Source organism: Octodon degus, unplaced genomic scaffold, assembly GCF_000260255.1.
Source record: "Octodon degus isolate 3935 unplaced genomic scaffold, OctDeg1.0 scaffold00028, whole genome shotgun sequence".
NCBI lineage: Eukaryota > Metazoa > Chordata > Mammalia > Rodentia > Octodontidae > Octodon > Octodon degus.
This window is the reverse complement of record NW_004524604.1, coordinates 4,258,917-4,278,173: the sequence shown is the minus strand read 5'-3', so window position 1 is coordinate 4,278,173 and position 19,257 is coordinate 4,258,917. Positions and strand designations below refer to the sequence as shown.

The 19,257-nt window shown below is 40.3% G+C and overlaps 1 pseudogene; it reads right to left on the bottom strand.

Moving 5' to 3' along the window:
* Positions 1-13,991: 13,991 nt before the first annotated feature.
* Positions 13,992-14,672, bottom strand: LOC101586078 (annotated as a pseudogene).
* Positions 14,673-19,257: the final 4,585 nt, after the last annotated feature.

Here is a 19,257-nt window from a genome sequence, read left to right as displayed (position 1 = left end):
ATTTGTTCTAATGGTGTTTGTAAATAGGATCACAAGTCCGCATCTTGTACAGCAATTAACCACTAAGAAGAATATATGCAGTGTATTATTTGTTGAAAAATAAAAAAAAGAAGCAAATGATGAGAACATTATTCAAAATTGTCTAAGCAAAATTCATTGTCTTTTTATGCAAGAGAGCATCACACTGCCCGTGTGCAAACCCCCAAGCAGAGCAGACTCCTCATGTAGCACAGGACATCTGAAAAGCATGAATTTCAGGGACTGGCAGATTTACAGCAGCAGAAGAGGCTGATATTGGCTGTGGACATGTGACTACTTGAATGGGACTGTTGGGAGTGGCTCAGTCTTTCAAGATTGTGTTTCCTGGGGTGAGTTCTGACTGACTTTCGCATAAAAGGGCCGCTACTCACTGGTTAGCTGAAAGCAGTGTGTACACTGGTGTGGGCTGACCCTGATTCACTATGCCCATTTAAAGCTGTTCTGCTGGTTACCAGTTATCATTCTGTGGAAATAACACTTAGTGATAAAACTGATTTAAAATCAGTCTCATTGACTAAATGTTCCCATGGCTAAAAACAATTAGTATTTTACTAGTAATATGGAAACTACTATCCTCAAATCTTCTTCTTGGTCGTCCCTCAAGCAAAGCCATAGAAAAATTGCCCAAAGCTGCATGTTGTAATTGCTGTTTCTCAAAGACAGAGAGAGCTATGACTTAGGTGGCTCTTGAGCTTCCTGGTGTGAGGATCATGAAGGGCATTTGAGAAGGTGGAGGAATGAAGACCAGATACAGAAAGCTGGGATCACATGGAGCCCTCTCTCAAGATGAGAGGGAAGGAACTGCTCAACCAGCACAAGGTGTTTACTTATACCTTTGGCAGGTTGATGTCATGTGACGCCCCTCAGCCTAACAACCTGTTCTAGGATTGTCTTGGGGCTTGGTGTTCTCTGGCTCAGAGTAGCTTGTTTATGTGGCTCCCATGGGTGCTCTTTGTTCTTGGACCAACCTTGCTCCAGCCCTGAACATGTAATCAATCTCCAGCCTTAGTCCCTCCCCACAGACTTTGACTTCGAAGTTGAATGTGTCAGCCAGATTTCTGCCACTATATCAGAATACCAGACAAGATACTTATGAACAACACAGGTTTATTTAGGTCACTATTTCAGAAGTTCAAGGACATGGTGCCTACATCAGCTTTGTTCAATGAGGACATCACTGCAAATGGCAGATGATGGAGTGTAGACAAGCAGGGAAATGACTCCACCTCAAACCATAAGCAGAGAGAGGCTTTGAAGGGCCAGCTTGCTCCCTTCATCACAGTCCTCCCAAGGAAATCCAGGAGCCATGCAAGGACCATCTGTGGAGACCATACCCTTCATGGCCCAAGCATGTCACTTGAGGTGCCACCTCCCAAAGCACCCCTCCCCCCACTAATGCCACCCTGAAAACTGCACCTTCAACACAAGATGATTAGGGGACCACAGCAAGAACATATCCAGACCAAACCAGGGACTCAAGACTATTTCTTTTCATTTTATGTTTGGGTTATCAAAGAAGACTGGCTACATGGAAGTATTTATCATTCCAGGTAGGAGATATGAAACATGTTAAAATAATAGGAAAATGGGCCAACCAGATAGCTCCATGGATTAAAGCACCTGCTTAGACAGATGTGGGGGCTGGAGGTTCCATCCCTAACCTTCCTTGCTGGCCCCACCCCCAGGGTGCGCAGAGACAGTGATTGAGACTGGGTGTGGTGACACGTGCCTATAACCCCACAGTTTGGGAAGCTGAAAAATAGGAGAATCACTACAAGTCTAATCTAGATAGTGAGACCCTGTAGACCCTGCACTAAATGAAGAAGGAGAAGGAGGAGGGAGGAGGAGGAGGAAGAAGAAGAAGGTGAAGATGAAGACGAAGACGAAGACGAAGACGAAGACGAAGACGAAGACGAAGAAGAAGAAGAAGAAGAAGAAGAAGAAGAAGAAGAAGAAGAAGAAATATATAGTTATTATAAACAAATATGCAATTATTATAAGAGACTAGATGACACTCTGGAAATATAACTCTAGATTTCTCAGAACTGACCAAGAAAACAAGCTGTTACTCTCTAAGACAGCTATGGCTTTAGTTCTGGATTAGGTACTATTACAGGAAATGCTGTGTCCTCTCAAAACTGTAATAGTGATGTCCTGATGCCAACTACCTCAGAATGTGGCTGTTTTTGGGTGCAGGATCTTTAAAAATCCAAAGGTGAAGTTAAAACACAAAGGTGGCCCCAAGTCCAGTGTAACTGGTGTCCCCAGTGGTGGCCTGAGCAGCAGGGGCCCTCAAAGCTGAAGCAGATCTTACGGAACCTAGCGACTGAAGGCTGTCTTCAGATCACCCTCCCCAAGTGCCCAGAAAATCTTTCCTTAGGCAGAATCTGAGTGGGGCAGTCCTAAAATTATTGCCCAATACTTGGCTCTTGTCCGCATTCTCTTGTGGGCAGCACAAACCACACAGCCAAGCCTGAATCAATGGAGGAACTATATCCTCTCACTGCAAAGGGACTGGAGGGGGAGGACAAGGGCAGATACGGTGAAAGAGACTGTGAAGATGGTCCAGCAGAGAACAGCAGCACACAGTAAAGAACAGCCACGCAGTCCATTGTGGTGTCAAAAGGCCAAAAAGTGTCAAATCCCATGGCCTCAGTCTACACTTTGGAACTCCAAAACCTAGAAAACTTAGGTGATGGCCTATATGATATATAAAATTCCTAATAGTATAGCTGGCACATAGAAGGCCCTCAACGGTCCTTAAATAACATGAATCCAAACACAACTAGCTAATCAGTCTCCTCACATGTCCAGTTTTGTTCAAAGAAGTCATAAATTGGCACATGCATAGGCAGCAGTACTGCTCATCCTCGCCTGCCTTCCAATGTTTCTGCTTCCACCCACTTCACCCCGGAGGGTTATGAATCCTTCTTATTAGAGTGGGTAAGAGAGCGGGCTTTCACGTGGGGCTAAACATTTAATACTGACTAACTGTTCATACAGGAACTAGCCTGAAGGGATATATTGACATAAAATAACATAAATTTAACACTTGGACCCTAAACATTTTTACAAAGATACTCTGCAAGTTTATTAATATAGTTTACATGGGAAAATTGTTCCTTTCCAAATGGACCCAGGGATACTCTGGTTTCTCTTCAGATTGTATAATTCTAAACTCTTAACTTTAAGTGACTTTAAAGACTAAGAATTTCATTTAAAACACACTTTCTTAAGTTAAGCAGATTAGGATAATTTCAAATTGAGAAAATCCTTTTCAACTATTATAAATGGAAACAGTCAAACTAATACTTGACCTTGATGTATTTAACTATGCTCTCTTCAACAGATCTGCAGAACTTAAATTCATTCCTCCTTATTGTCTCAGATATATTAATTAACACATTGTGAGTGAACTCTTCAATGCATTCCCTTCTAATGCTTTAAAACGTCCAAAACAGACACTAGTGGTAGAGGATAGACAATACATTTTCATCATTAAAATCTCTCTTATGATACAGCCAAGCAAGCCTATCTGCACAGTTCTTCTGCATGCTGAAAGCTCATTCCAGAGCTCTGGGGACCAAAAGTACACATATGCTAGTGTCTCTGCACTCAGATGGCACCTGATGGCAAGATGAGTCTATGGTCGGCTGAGGTAAAGACAGCAGCTGAGTGGGAGCCCTTTCAGAGAGTGAGATCAAAGGGAGACCCGCAATCAGAGCATGCCTTACCTCATTGATTACATAGCTGTGGAAAACTGCAAGGCATTCTTGCCATGAAGTCTTCTGCAGCTGGTAGTACAGAGCAGTGGTAGAGCACTGCCAGACCCACCCAAGGCCCTGGATGCGATCTCTGGCAGCTGAAGAAGAAAAAATGAAAATGAAAACAAAAACACTCGGAGATCCCATTAAAATGTGTTCGGTGTGGGGAGGTTTTCCTCTGTCCCAGGTAAAGCCTGTCTCCAATGGCCCTCACAGCTCATTGCTTTGCTCCTACAGACTTGATCATCTATAGATCACTTTTAATTACAGGAAAAAGTCTCAGGTCAGAATGATAGGGACCACGGGAACACAATCACCCACACTCTGCTCTTCACTCCAAGAGTAGAGTTCACTTCCTCTAGTGGAGCCCTGGGGTTTATTGACCACTGCTGGTCTTGGAGGCAGGGAGTATAGAGAGCTTCTGTTCAGTCTCTACTTCCTGTCTGATTCTTGAGCCCCACTTACAGAGGAAAGGAGGGGAAGAGAGAGGTCCAGACACTGTCCTGCTTGGCAGTCTTACTTTGAGCCTGCAGCTCTTTAAGGATGGCTTTTTCTGTCTTGGGCATGGTTGTGGGCTCTGTGGAGCACCTTTGACAAGGACAAATGATTCACTTTGAGCCCACAATTCTCTACTCTCCCTCTGCTAGCAGTTCTGGCCAATTCCACAGCTTCACTCACCAGGGAAGGCCTTGTGTTCTGCAGACCCAGTCACACTAAAATGATGCTCTGCCAGCTCTGTCTCTATGGACACATACCTAGGCACGCATTCATGAGCCTCACCACCCCTAGGAGTGCAAAGCAATCTGACACCAGTGCTGATGGTCCCGCTGATGGTCTCTTCCATATCTGTGAGCTTTCTCAGCTGTGAGGAAGGTGCACAAGGACAGCTGTGAAGCTTTCTAAATGGTCTCCAGGAGACCCTACCCTCTGCTTAGCCACTTTGCAGTTTACTCTGAGTATCACTCATGCAGCACATTTGTTCACATGCTGACTATCCCAGCTTCACTTGGGCAGGAGTCGTCCCAACCAATGGATTCTAATTTGCATGAAATATACTCATGTATTTGTTGGCAGTATATCAACTTTTTTGCATACTTTTTTATTTAGAATGTTGCATTTACTGTTGTGTTTCGTTCTAGTAAAATCTAATAAGTTCTGGATTTTTTTTTAGTAATTTGTGTTTATTTTATTTGTGAAAAGTAACCTGTAATTTTGTGCTATAATCTATAGAAACTCTTATCATAAGTATATTAGATGTAATTTTTGTACTTCTCCAGAACACGGTGGTATTCTTTTTTTTTTTTAATAAATTTTTTTTAACATTTATTGTGTGTGTGTGTGTGTGTGTGTGTGTGTGTGTGTGGCCAGCTCAGCCCACCAGGGGACGGGGCTGGCTGGCATATGGTGCTGGGGGATCGAACCGCAGTCCCTGTGCTTTGCCAAGCTTGTTCCAAGTAGGTGTTTTAGACCACTGAGCCATCTCTCCAGCCCCACAGTGGTATTCTTTTACAAAACAAAATGGATATGTTTGAGACACTGAGACCAAATAGGAAGAAAGTGACAAGTTTTGCAAGAAGAAAACCGAAAAAGGTAAAAATGTTAGCATATCAAAGAGGATAAATCCACGTACAAACAGAAACACAAAAAAGATGCCTCCTCATTGTCAATTAGTCAAACACAGAAATGATAGGACATGAAAGAAGAAAGGAAACTAAGACAATTTCAATAGAGGTCAGTGATTATAATAATTCTATGGGTGGTGTTAACAGAGTTGACCAACATCTAGCAAGCCATCCTATATTTAAAAAGTGAGAAAAATATTATTATAAAATATTTATTCACCTTGTGGAGCAAACAGTACAGAATTCCTTAAGTATTTATTCAAAACGGTGGTGTTCAAAAGGTCATTTACATTTGGCCTAATAGACCAAATAATTGCAAAATATGGGCTAGTAACGTGCTAGCCAGGATGCCCATCCTGTGTCTACACCATTATATTTAGTGAGTAGATATTTTATTAAAAGTATACCACCCAATTAAAAAAAAGTCAAGACCAAAAAAAGTCAAGGCCAGTGCAAAGTGTATTGCTCAAAGAAAGACAACAATGCAAAAAATTTTGGAAAGAGACCAGATACCACTGTCCAGACTGTAACATTCAATTGTACATTGAATATCTTTAAATGTACTATACATAGAACAATTATTGAATAAATTTGATAAAATTATCATTTCTATATTTCCTGTTATGTTATCTTATAAAAAACAGTGAAAAAGAAGCAATTTTTGATCATCTTATATTTAAATAGTTGAGCGAAAGTAATGCCCAAGAGACCCAGGGATGAAAACCTAAAGAATAGCCCATCAAGGAAACCTTGAAAATAATAATTAGTGCCTCACTTCTCTGAATGCTTGCACTCCACTTTGGAGTGTGTCCTATATTTATCTCTAATAAATTCATCCCATAAATTATTTGTTTCTCTTTTAAATAAATAAATAAATAAATAAATAAATTCTTTCCTCTCTCCACATTCTGACACAATGAAGAACCTCTTTGTGTCTTTCTTTCCTTAAAAAATCTTACATTTTGTTTTAGCATCTCACTTTGGCAGGATTTATTGCAGTGATTTTCAATCCTGTTCAACCCAGTACACTTTTAATAACAAGATTTTATCATTCTCTTATCCCATGAAATGAAATGCATAGGAAATATAACCTGCCTACATACATGGTCTCAAGAATGAAATGCCTAATTCATAGGATAGAAATAAAAATCTATGTATATAGCAAAATTATATGCATTTTAGCACTTAACTACTCATTCATGGCTCTACTATCAGGGGAAAAAAACAGATGCTTGTCCCTGCTTGCAATGACTAAGTTTACATTTAAGAAAAAACATTATTCAACTAAATATCATGAATCTTTTCTCTCTACAATTCCCATTTAAAATAAAGGACTACAGAGAGAGAGAGAGAGAGAGAGAGAGAGAGAGAGAGAGAGAGAGAGAGAGAGACAGAGACAGACAGAGACAGACAGAGAGAGACAGAGAAAGACAGAGACAGGGACAAAGAGAGAGAGCAACAGAGACAGAGACAGAGACAGAGACAGAGACAGAGACAGAGACAGAGACAGAGAGAGGAGAACTATAAATGCAAAATTATCTATTTGAAATATTAACAATCCAAATTCCACAAGTGATACCTTAGTAACAAATTTTGAATTTCTGAGGAACTCTTAGTAACTCCTCAACAATGGAAGTCAGTATACAGTATTTTCTCTGTTCACTCACATGGTTATTGCATTTTAGAAAATACTGTGTGCATGAAAGCTATGATAAGATGCAAAGGCTTGTCATGTATTTGAACTCTGGGCAGTTCTTCAATGCATTGCACAAACACCTAGGCCTCTTGGTCTCTGTCCATTAAAGGCAAGTTGAAGTGAAGTCATTCTAATGTCCAGTAAAGAACACCCCCTCCTCCAAAATAAAGATGAAACTCTCAAAACCCCTTGGATGAGTGCCCATACTCCTTCCCATTGAGAATGACTATTGTCTCATGAAGCAAAGGAGAAAACTCACATGTTTTGTCCATTACATCCTGCTGGGAAAAAAGAGAAGTATAAAGTGTTTTGAAAAACACAAAATAAAAATGAACTCTTTCTACATACTTACCTCATTTTGGGCAAAGGCTACTATCAGAGACTTAAGGCTAAGTCAAGATGCCTGGGTGTCCCTGAAAGCCTCATGTAGTCATGGGGTAGACTTCTGGAGTTTGTGACTAATTCATGATCCATGGAGACTGGGATTATGAGTCTTAGTATTGCTGGGATTATGGGTATGAGTGCTACACTGAGCCTGAGGCGGATAGTCTGATTGTAACATAAGAGAGACAGAGAGACAGACTTGCTCTCTGTAGCCATTGTTGCTGCTACTCCTCCCATTTGCTCTCTTGCTTTTTGCCACCACCATGAAAGACTGCTCTCCTCTATGTGCCACTTTGTCTTGGAGCCAGCTGAGTGTGGACTGAAACCTCCAGTCATTGTGAGCTAATTAAAACTTTTCTTCCTTCATTTTGGGTGTCAGGTGTTTGTCCTAGCAACAAGAGAAAAGTAACTGAGACACTGCATGATGCTTGAATTTTGTTAAAACATTTTACAAAGGGTATAAAATAATGGTTAAGTTAATGAAGAAAAGTACCTTTTAAAAAATAAATAAAAAATAATGTTTATGTTTCATCACAAGACCAGGTAAGGTGGTGCATGCCTGTAATTCCAGCACCAGGGAGGCTGAAAATAGGAGGATCACTATAAGTCCAAGCTGTTTAAAGAGACCCTGTACCAAATGCATTAAAAAAATTCATCACAAAGTGACCCAAAATGCTATGTATTAATAAGATCCATGCTACATGTTTAAACATCACCTTGTTTTTCTGGAAAGAAACTGAAAGGATAAATAAGGACCAAAATGTATAACAGATGTTTTAAAATAGGAAGAAAATGTTCAAATGGGAAGAGGAATGGGGGAGCGGGTAGGGGAAGGGAAAAAAATAGAACAAACAAGAGAAACAAAGCTATTGTAAATAAGGAAGGCTAAAAGGGTTGAAGCGAAGGGAAAGGAATGGGGAAAACCCAAGGTATATTTGTACAGCTTCAAATTCCTTATTTGAATGTGGTAATGTACATCTAAAGCATACCAGTAATTAACTTTAAAAAATAACAATATTAAATTGTAGAATTATAATATAAAATTATAAAGTATAATATAAATTGTATAATATAAATATTACAACTTAAATGTTTAAATACTTGCTGAGTTTACACACCTATAATATTCAAATAATGGAACTTAACAAAAAAAGGGCATACAGATGAATGTCCATTTTGTATCTGTGTATTCAAAGTGGCTAGGATAGATATATAGTTACATTCTCTTGATGAATAGAGTGATTTGTTCTAATGGTGTTTGTAAATAGGATATCATGCCCACATCTTGTACAACAATTAACCACTAGGAAGAATGTATGCAATGTGTTAATTCTTGAAACTGTCCTACCAATTCGATTTGAAACTGTCTCATTGCTATTTGTTTATCAATAAAATTATGGTAAAAAAAATAAAATAAATGTTTAAATACTAATATCCATGGTTGATTTTCAGACATTAAAATTACGCTTGCGAGATCTCCAAATATAAGCTTCCACTATGAAATATCTAAAACTGAATGCATCTTTATACACACTTTTGGATCCCTGTTTTACATAATTGCTTCCCATTGGAAGAAGCAAATTAAGAGGGATGACTGGTTTAGTTGACAGCCTACAAATAAATATGCATCAGCCCATTCTCAGCAGCCCACCATAAGAAAGGCAAGTGTCTCTTAAAGCATCCCCTCCTCTGCAGTCAGCTTCTGTGGACAAACTTCATGCAGCCACGCTGTGGGTCAACAGATGCAGCCCTTTCTAGGTCCTTACTTAAATTTCCTCCTATACAAAGGCAAGGATTAAAACTGTTTTCTTGTGGAGTTAGGCCTGATCCTATTTTTTATTCCAGCTTCAACTCCTGTGAAACCCTGGGGAAATCAGCTACTCTCTTTGTTCCATTTGAATTAGTGACTAATGCTTCGGCTTTTTTACCCAAGAGAACTGGGCAACCTAGCATTGTACGATGTGCAATATAGTGTTATTTGTATGTGTACTGAGGCCATTCTAGCTTCTCGCAAGCAGTTCAGCAGTCAGTGCCTTCCACTTAGGACCAGAAAATCAAGCTGTCAATCTTCTGTCCAAATGGGTATTATCTCTGGTAACTGCCTATGATTGGCTCTTTGAGAAGTTAGATTCAGAGCCTAGGCCACACAGTTGCTATCAGAAAGGTTTTATTATTTCATCTAGTTGCATTACCAATGCAACATTTTTAACAATGATAGAATGTTGTTCAGGAAAGATCCTTTTTATATGCTCCATATTCAAATGCATTATCAAGAATAAAAGCCTACACAAAAGTCAGCTATGAAATTGAGTAAGAGGAAACTAGAGATTCCAAATTTACATTCAAGGTTATTTGTGTGCACAGCAGCATATTCCTTATACACAGGTTCAGAACATAAAATATATTTGAATTTCTCAAGCTTGCATATCCCCAAAATGAAAGCTTTATTACTATTATCATAGATCATCATCCTGATCACTGTAAATGTCCATACTTGGAAAAATTACCCTTTAATGTAAGAGCAAACAGAAATAAAATCCATTAATACTTTGGGTTTTTATCTTCTGGCTATAGAAGTCACCAGAGCAGTTCAATCTTCAGTCATTTCATGCATACATATGCAAGTTTTTTAAGCACACTATGATTGAGGAATAATAAGATTATCTACTCTAAGCATTTAGAACTTTTTTGTCACTAAGAGGTGATTGGAAATCCAACAGAAACCCCCTTCTGTGTCACTGAAGGATAGAGTAGGCAGCTCTATCTCTGGTGACCCTCAAGAGACAGCATACATTTCTTGGGAATATAACAGACAAAATCTCTGTGTTGGCATGAAATTCGGTTGGCGAAAGTTAAAAATTCATATGCAACAAGAAAAATAAGGCCACTTGTGAACAGGGGCAGGGGCAATGCAGCCCAGCAAACAAAACAACAGGAAGTGCAGTGGGTGGACCATTGTCTTCTGACTCTGACAGCGGTTCACATTCATTTCCTTTGAGCAAAGTCATGCTTCTCAACATTCTTAGGCCAACTGCTTCAAGTTAAACTAATGCCACCTTTGGGGCCCCAGACCAAGACTTGCCTTGGCATAACACACATCCCACTGCAGTGTTAAAGCTGGCAATTTCAGCTTTTGAGTATGAGACTACAAGGCAGGCAATCAGAGTCAATCAGCTCAACATCCTGCACCACCAGGAACTTGCCCAAGCGGAGCATCCCGCCCTGGGACTGGATGCTACTGTGCTTGGAGTCCAGCTCCGCCAAGCCAACCAGCCGTCTGAACATGGACAAGAGAATGCTGTGCAGAAAAGGTGCTCCCCAAGGGTGGTGCTGGCATTCCGAATCAAGGCATGCCTGCTTGATTACATAAACCAAGGATGTCTTTCTTTCTTTCTTTTCTTTTCTTTTCTTTTCTTTTTTTTTCTTTTCCATTAAAGCCATTTTACATTAGATATTTACTTCCTGGGCCAACTCTCCCGCATTCTCTCAAAAAGAAAGCAAAATCATAGTACTAGTGGATAAAATCGAGATTAGTGGTCCACACACTAACCCCAGAACTAAGGACACTGTCAGGCACATAATGGACATCCAGAAAATACTTGCCGAAGGACTGAATAAACGCTCTGAGCAGCACCAAGAGCCACAACACGTTCAGAAGGGCAGAGGGTGAGGAAAAGGCTGGTGGCAGCACACCGGGGAGCAGACTGAGCTGGAGGGAGGATGGGAGAAACTTCAGACAGCTATGATGAAGATGACACCTGGGGAGAAATGAGTGTGGAGAAGCTGCGTGCAGGAAGATTGAAAGAAGAAGAAAAGGGCAGGAGTTTCACCTCTGAGCAGCTCTATGTAAGGTTTCTATGTAAAGTAAATATTCCCATCAAGGCTGGTGGGGTCAGATGGACGTCTTCACGTGGGACTTCTTGGCAAAGCAGGCTTCATGGCAGAGCACATTTGCTGGGCTTAATGTGGAAGACCAATAGGCATCAAAATTCTTTAAGCAGGAGCCAAACTCAAGTACGTTGATTGTAGAGTTTTGTAAATCTCCCACCATTTCTGGAACACAGCTCAAAGTGTAGCAATTCACACTAATAAGTCCATCAAAACCACTATGCTAGGCCAGGAGCGGTGGTGCAGGGTGGTGTAGTCTCAGCACTCAGAAAGCTGAGGCAGCAGGACTGCTGTGAGTTCGAGCCCCTCCTGGGCTGCATAGCAAGTCCCTGTCTCAAAACAAACAAACAAAACCACTATTATTACAACATTAAGGATTCTAAATATGTTGTATTAGGGCCAAAAGGACCAATAAGCTCAGACTTATATACAAAAACAAGGCATATTGCCTTTGTTTATAATCATATTAAAAACAAAGGTACTATGTATGTTATCAAAAAGTAAAAATCCATACTTTTGCTTAATATGTACTGTATTTTTAAAATTACCAGACTTGTGTTTGGATAATTAAACCAAATTAGCCTCTAGCTATAAAATAAATGCTTTCTCCTTATAAGTCCTAGCAGGCTAGCTGCTTTGATTAATATAATTATTATCTAACCTGTCAACATTTTAAAAAATTATGCTTTCGTGTAGCATCCAGGATTTAAGAACCATTAATACTAAAAGTGCTGAGAGGATAAACAAGAGCATGTGACATAAATGAATCACTATAAATGAAGAGGCTAAATAATAAATCCCCAAACAATGACCATTTCAGAGGACAGGAAAGATGCGCCTAGAGTCGGAGAGGATAATGTCACAGAGTCCCAGCTTGAGCTTCTATCCCAAAATCCTGTAGACCTGGTGTATTACATTGGATAAACAAAGCAGTTACGTCTCAAAGTTCTGGGGCTGGAGAGTCCATGGTCACACTGCAGGCAGTCACCTCCCCTGAGGATTCTCTTCCCCACTTGCAAAGAAAACGGACCTTCTCCTCCTCTCCTCCCCACTCTTTTTCCCCTCCTTCCCTCCACTTCCTGTCCTCTCCCTACTCTTCCTCCTTCTCCTTTTCTTCTTTGGTTTTGTCTGTTAATTTAGTTTGAAGTCCTGTCTGCTTGTTTGTTCAGTTGGTCGGGTGAGTGTCAGAGTCTCTCAGCCTGGTTCAGGCTGGCCTTGAGCTTGCAGTGCAGCCCTCCCTGGCTAGCCCCAAACTTCAAACCCTTCTGCCTCCTGAGTACCAAGATTATGGGAGTATCGTCAAGCCCCAGCTTCCTTCTCTCTTCCTACAAGGACACTAATTCCACCATGTTCACTCCAATCTCCAGACCTCTCCTAAACCTAAGCACTTCTCAGAGGCCTGACCTTTCCACACTTCCATGTGTGAAGTTAGCACTCCCACATATAATTTTAGAACAGAAACATTCAGTCCGTAACACATAGCACAGGTTTTTCATCACATCTGAGCAGCGAGATCTTTTTGGTGTAAGCCTACATGTTTAATGCTTCTAACATAGAAGTCCTGGGTCCCCTCTACCCAAACTTCAGCTTCTCAGCACAGATAGTTACACATTTCTTAAAATGCTGCTGCATCAAGTTGAGATGAACATCATGCTTAAAATACACGCTGTGTTTTAAGAACTTGGTACCAAACTATGTAAAAGTGGTCTATCAATTACATATTAAAATTCAAATTTTATATGATGGCTTAAGTAAAACATACTATTAAAATTAATTTCACCAATCCACTTTTTAAGGTTGCTAGTAGAAAATTATATAGGCGGCTCATCTTTTTTTTTAAATCAAAGAGAAACCTTTATTTTCAACAAATATGCCTACAAGAGATGGTTCATTGTTTTACTATAAACAAGTCTCTTTTCACATACAGCACCAAAATATACATTTAAAAAATTAAGAAACACACAGCCCTGCCCCTCATACACACATCTCCCCAAAAGCCACACAACTTAGATCAAAAGGGAAAAACGAACCAAACTCAATACCCTCACACAAAAGTCATCTTTGAATTAGGATTTACAAATTCATATATTCTTTCCTATAAGAAATGAAACAAAAAATAAATGAAAAGCAGGGTAAGGAAAAACTAAAGATAAGGCCTGACAGGACTTAGAAAATTAGGAAAGCATACTGTTTGCCTGCAAGCTAACAGAAAGCAAAACAATGTCGTGCTCCTCATGTACTTGGAGAGGGAGGCTGTAAGTGTAACTGCTATGCCCCTTAATGCAGCACTCAGGGGCAAGCTAAGCCTTCAGGAGCCACAAACACCAAGAGCACTGGGACATCACCAGCAAGGTGTTGAAATCCTCAGGGTGTGCCACTGTGCATAGATTGCTCAGACTTCCGAAGAGTCTTTCAATGTGGATCTGCCAGCATTTAAAAGGGACATGTTCCCTTTTAAAAAGATTCTGGGTCAAAACAAAAAAAAGTGCAAGGGGGAGAAGGGTTCTCTACTTCACTGAAAACCTTTCAGTCAGAGTCTGAGGGAGGTAAGTCCTGTGTTGTCGTGCCTGCGGGCGTCAGGGCCTGCCTGCACCGGCTCTACTTGGGCTCCTTAATCACACCCTTGCTGAGGTCTGTCATTTTGGGATATTTTACTTTCTTCTGGTCCAGCTCATTCTGAGCCCAAAGTAGGAGTTTCAGTAATTTTGCCAGCTTGGATGTTGATTCCCTATTCCCATAATCTAGAACAGCTTGGTTAACTTCACTCCACACCTTTTGACTCTGTATCATATGGAGAAGGTCTCCAAAGGGTGACTCCTCGGGGCTGTCAAAGGCCAACAGGGCCAGTGTGCACTCCATCTCTGTGAGGCAGGCACTCTCTGCTTTCCTCGGCCTGCTCCACCAGCTGTGTCTGGGCAAACTCCAGCGCCACCTCAGTCTCACACTGGCGGATCGGCTCTATCAAACGCTGTTGCTGCAGATGGAAGTAAAGATACCAGTTTGTGTCCAAGAGCTCTGGATGGAGGCTGTTGATCAAGGCGATTGCCACCTGAATCTCACCCTTCAGGGATCATCTTCCAAATCTTGATCCATTCATCAGATGTTTCTAGATCCATGCTTGGTTCAGATTCCATTCAAAATTTTTCTGCTGCTTCCTTGAAGCCCTCTGTGACCAGGTAGGTCATGATGATTCATGTCTGCCTGCTGGACACGTAAGTTATTGAGCTTTTCCATCCACTCATCTTTTGTAATTTCATTGGGCTTTTCTGCATAATACATTCTGATTTATTTTGTGCTGATCCTCGGTGACTCATCTTTGTTCCTGTCTCACAGTGTATTTGTGCTGGGCACAGCTAATCTAGAGTATAAAGAGGAAGAAGAAAAACAATGCTTAAAAATAAATCAGAAGGCCAGCCAAATAGCTCAGCAGATTAAAGCACCTACAAGCAGGCACAGGGACGTGGGGTTCAATCCCCTGGCCTGCCATGCTGGCCCCATCCCTGGGGCATGCTGAGACAACAATTGAGACTGGGCATGGTGGCACGCACCTGTAATCCCAGCTCTTGGGAAGCTGTAAACAGGAGAATCACTACGAATTTGATCTAGTAGTGAGACTTTTAACACCCTGTAGACTCTTCCCTAAAAATACAAAAATCAATCAATCAATCAATCAGAAAGAGGTATTTACTGAAGCATAAGTAAAATGTTTGTTAGTTCTTCAATGAAAAGAAATTACACCTTACGGTGGATTGCCAACTGGTAATCAACTTGCTACACCCAGCTGATCTGAGCTAGTGTGGTTCTGGGTGTGGAGGCCACCTGAGGGTTGCTGCCAGCAGTATAAGAGGCAGAACTGGAGAAGGTGTTGATAAGCTGTGAGGGAAACTGCTTGGAGAAGCTGTTATGGAAACTGTTGGAAGCTGCTGGTTCTCTTGGGCTATTCTGCTGGAGAACCTTGTCATGCTGGTTTTAATGGGGAACTTGGCTGATCTTGTTGGAGGAGGATCTTGGGACCTCATTGTCACTGAGAATGGCCATGGTTCACTTTGGGGGAGCTCCAGTTCTCATCTTGAGCATTGCTTCCCTGCTCTGGAGCAAAAGATGGTACAATGCTCAGTCTCCTGGAGAAGTTCATTGTGGTGGCTTTCCTGATGGGAACTCAGCTTCCCTCATTCTCAGAGGATCTCAGCACCTCACTGTCACTGAGGACAGCTGTGGCACTTTTGTGGGGAGCTGTGGCCCTTCCTTGAGCATTGCTTCTTGGTTCCAGTACAGATCCTTCAGCCTGCTAGCACAGATCCTTCCTCTTGCTGGCACAGACTTTCTAGCTTCTAACACTGACCTATGAGCCTTCCTAGTGCAGATCCATGAAATAGGCCTGCATGAGACATTGTCATGGGCTCTAGGCCTCTGGTTGGCTTTGTGGGAGGCATTGTTACAGGCTCTAGGTCTTCAGCTAGACCCTCAGTTGGATTCTTTTGTCTTTAGTATGTGGACAGGTTTCCTACACTCCTTGTATATGATTCTTTGGATAATTAATTATAAAATAATATTATAAAATATATATGCTGTATTATAATGTTCCACTTGCAACCCCCCCCCCCAAACTACTCTACTGAAGAGATCCTTGTGTGGTCGGCCTAAGTAACTGTATAGAGTTGATGATCTACAAAGCAGATTCAGTCTTTCTTAGTGAAACTTCGTTACCTTTATAAATTCCTCCTCCAGATATTATTACAATACATGAATATCTCTACAGAGCCTGACAACTAAAAACATGAGTTCACTAAAGAAAATGAAGCACATTACAACTATTTGTTTCTTGTAAAATGATCAATGTAGAGAAGGTACTTCAAGGCCAACTATTTCAACTTCTGCTTTCATGGACCATTAGTAACTCATTCTTCAAGACAGATGGGTAAATTTCCTGTTTAAAAGATTTCTACCCTGGCAAGCACAAGGGCCTGAGTTCAATCCCTGGCTCTGCAATAAATAAATAAATAAATAAATAAATAAATAAATAAATAAATAAAATAAAGATTTCCAAACATTTCTGAAGAAGACAGAAATGATGTAAGTGCCTACTTAAGACTTGGGAATTCCAGCATGTGGGTGTCTACTTTCCCTGGGCTCCTGGGTATGAGGTGTCTTTTTTCTCCACTAAATAGCTCTACTTGGGACCAGGGAGATGGCTCAGTGGAATAAGCACTTCCCTGGCAAGCACAAGAGCCTGAGTTCAATCCCCAGTTCCACCAAAAAAGTAAAAAATAAATAAATAAATAAATAAATAAATAAATAGCTCTACGTGCAATTTGTTCTCTGGACAGTATCCTTGCATTTATGTTTCCCCTTTTTTTCTCCTTTTTTAGAGAGTTCCTTATCAATACCTATTTGACACTTAGTCTATGATCCTCATTGCAGTCTATTCTAATTTATTTTGACACCCAGCAACAAAGGGAGAAAAATAAACCTAGTTGGTGGCTTCAGTTTCCAGTAGGATTTCACAGAGAGTTAGGGAAGCTCTATACATACTATGCCAAAATAAATAAATCTGCAGCTTTTCCTAGTCCAATCATATAGGCAATATGATTCTTTTTCAGAAAGTGGGCATTAAAAGCTGGTAATATGGTATATTCTCAGAATTTTGAACTACTCACTTCCCATCCTTCGACCTGTATCCCAACTATTGCCTCTACTAACTACTTCTCAGTTCAGTTCTAGAGAGACTCAGACAGACAAAAAGGTTGTTCTTCAGACAATGAAGAAACTCTGAAATTAAGTTTGGGGGAAAAAAAAACAGCACCTGAAATATATTTCAAAAGACACTCAAGAAACAGTGAAAAAGGCCCACAAGATCTTGTAGCTAATTATAACTATTGTGTGCAAGATGTGGTCTCACCACTCTAAAGAACTAACTCATGCACAGTCATAAGGACTGTAGAGCTGGGCATATAGCTCAGCAGCACACTGCCTGCCTGGCAAGCATGAGCTTCCAAGTTTGAATTCCAGTACAAAAAAAAAAAAAACTTTGTATGGTAGAAATTATTACTATCAAGTCCCTTAAGATGTTGAAAACTGAAGCTGTTAGAAAGTTAGGTCACTTCATTACAATCAGGTTGCTAATAAATAGAACATTTAAAACAAACCCAAATAATGTATCTGTAGAGTTCCTGTTCTGTTCTCTTAAGGGTAGTTTCAGATATAAGTCAAAATAGTCTTATTTAGCATTTTCTTATCGTGTTAATTCCCTTGTTAGTAATAACTAAAATGCACTCTCCACTTTTGTTTTATCAATGAGTGGCTTGAGGGCAAGAATCATAGCAGTGATCTCCACTCACTGAACTCACTACTGAGGATTAATGGGCATTTTTGCGCTATGCCGAGCACTGGGAGTGTAAGGACCAAGATAATTTTTGAACCTAAATTGTGGTTTATTTGCTGCAGTAAAATGTGCCAAATGCTATCCTCATTGTACAGTCTATTATGATGAGGACACAGAGGAGGAAACAATTCTAGTTAGGAATATTAAAGAATAAAAGCTTGATAATGATGTGAAAAGACATGCATTTTACATTTTCCATAATACATATAAAATTATATACTTCCTACAAGAGTACAGGTATATGAGATATAAATTAGTGTGTTGAACCACAACCTTGAAAGAAGAATGCAGCTGAAACATTCTGTTGTGCCATATATTGCTTATATATATATTTATAAATAATATATCCATTCTGGGGCTGGTGAGATGGCTCAGTGGTCTAAAGCACCTACTTAGAACAAATTTAGCAAAGCACAGGGACCGCGGTTCAATCCCCCAGCACCACATGCCAGCCAGCCGCGCCCCCTGGTGGGCTGAGCTGGCCACACACACACACACACACACACACAAATAAATTAAAAAATAAAATAAAATTTATTAATAATATATCCATTCTTACACACACACACACATACATGCACACATATTCTTTCCTCATCTGACAATCTTATCATGTATGGATTCTGCTAAACTATCATTATTTTGCTACTGTGTTGGAACTTGTACTGATATCCCTCACGTTTAAACAAATAGTACATAACAAAATCTCCTGTCCTTTCCCTCCCCACTTTCCCTCTTCCCGTCCCCCTCTCTTTGCCCCTCTCTCCATCCTCCTTTCCCTCTTTTCTCCCCCTCCCCTTCCCTTCACTTCCCCTTCCCTCCCTTTCTTCCCCCTCCCTTTCCCTTTTCATCCCTCTCACCCTCTCCCTCTCTCTCCTGTGTCTGTTCCTCCTCCTTTTCACTTTCTCTTCAAGCAATATAGAATTTTAACTTCCTGAAAATAAATTACTAGAAAATTATAATTGCACAAGCAAATACTTTCAAGTCCCAAAGCCCAAATTAGCTCATTCAAACCAGGATATTGTTGACAGCTGACTTGTTTCCTGCAATAGATGTACGTGAATTAATTTAGCATTGAAATGAGCTCTATAATTGTGTAAGGTGTTGTTCCCTGAAAGAAGGATTAACAGGGGAACTGGCTCCTCACAATAATTTTGGAAGATAATTTCTTTTAACTCAGTGACATCATAGCAGCAAAAGTTCAAATGACTATAAGATCTGCTGATAAAATATAACTCTTCAGCAAGCTATACTACGAATTATTCCTTCATTTTTGTAAACTTTATCAGATGTAATAAGTACAAGAAGACTACGTTGTATCTTACATAAACATGAATCATGAAAATACATGGTAAAATTAAAGATAAGTAGGTCAATTTTCCCAGTTAGTAAATTACAACTTATAAAATTACAAATTAAAGGGTGGGTTGTATCAACCCCCATGCATTATGAAGGAAACTTACCTTCTATTTGCCTCTGATT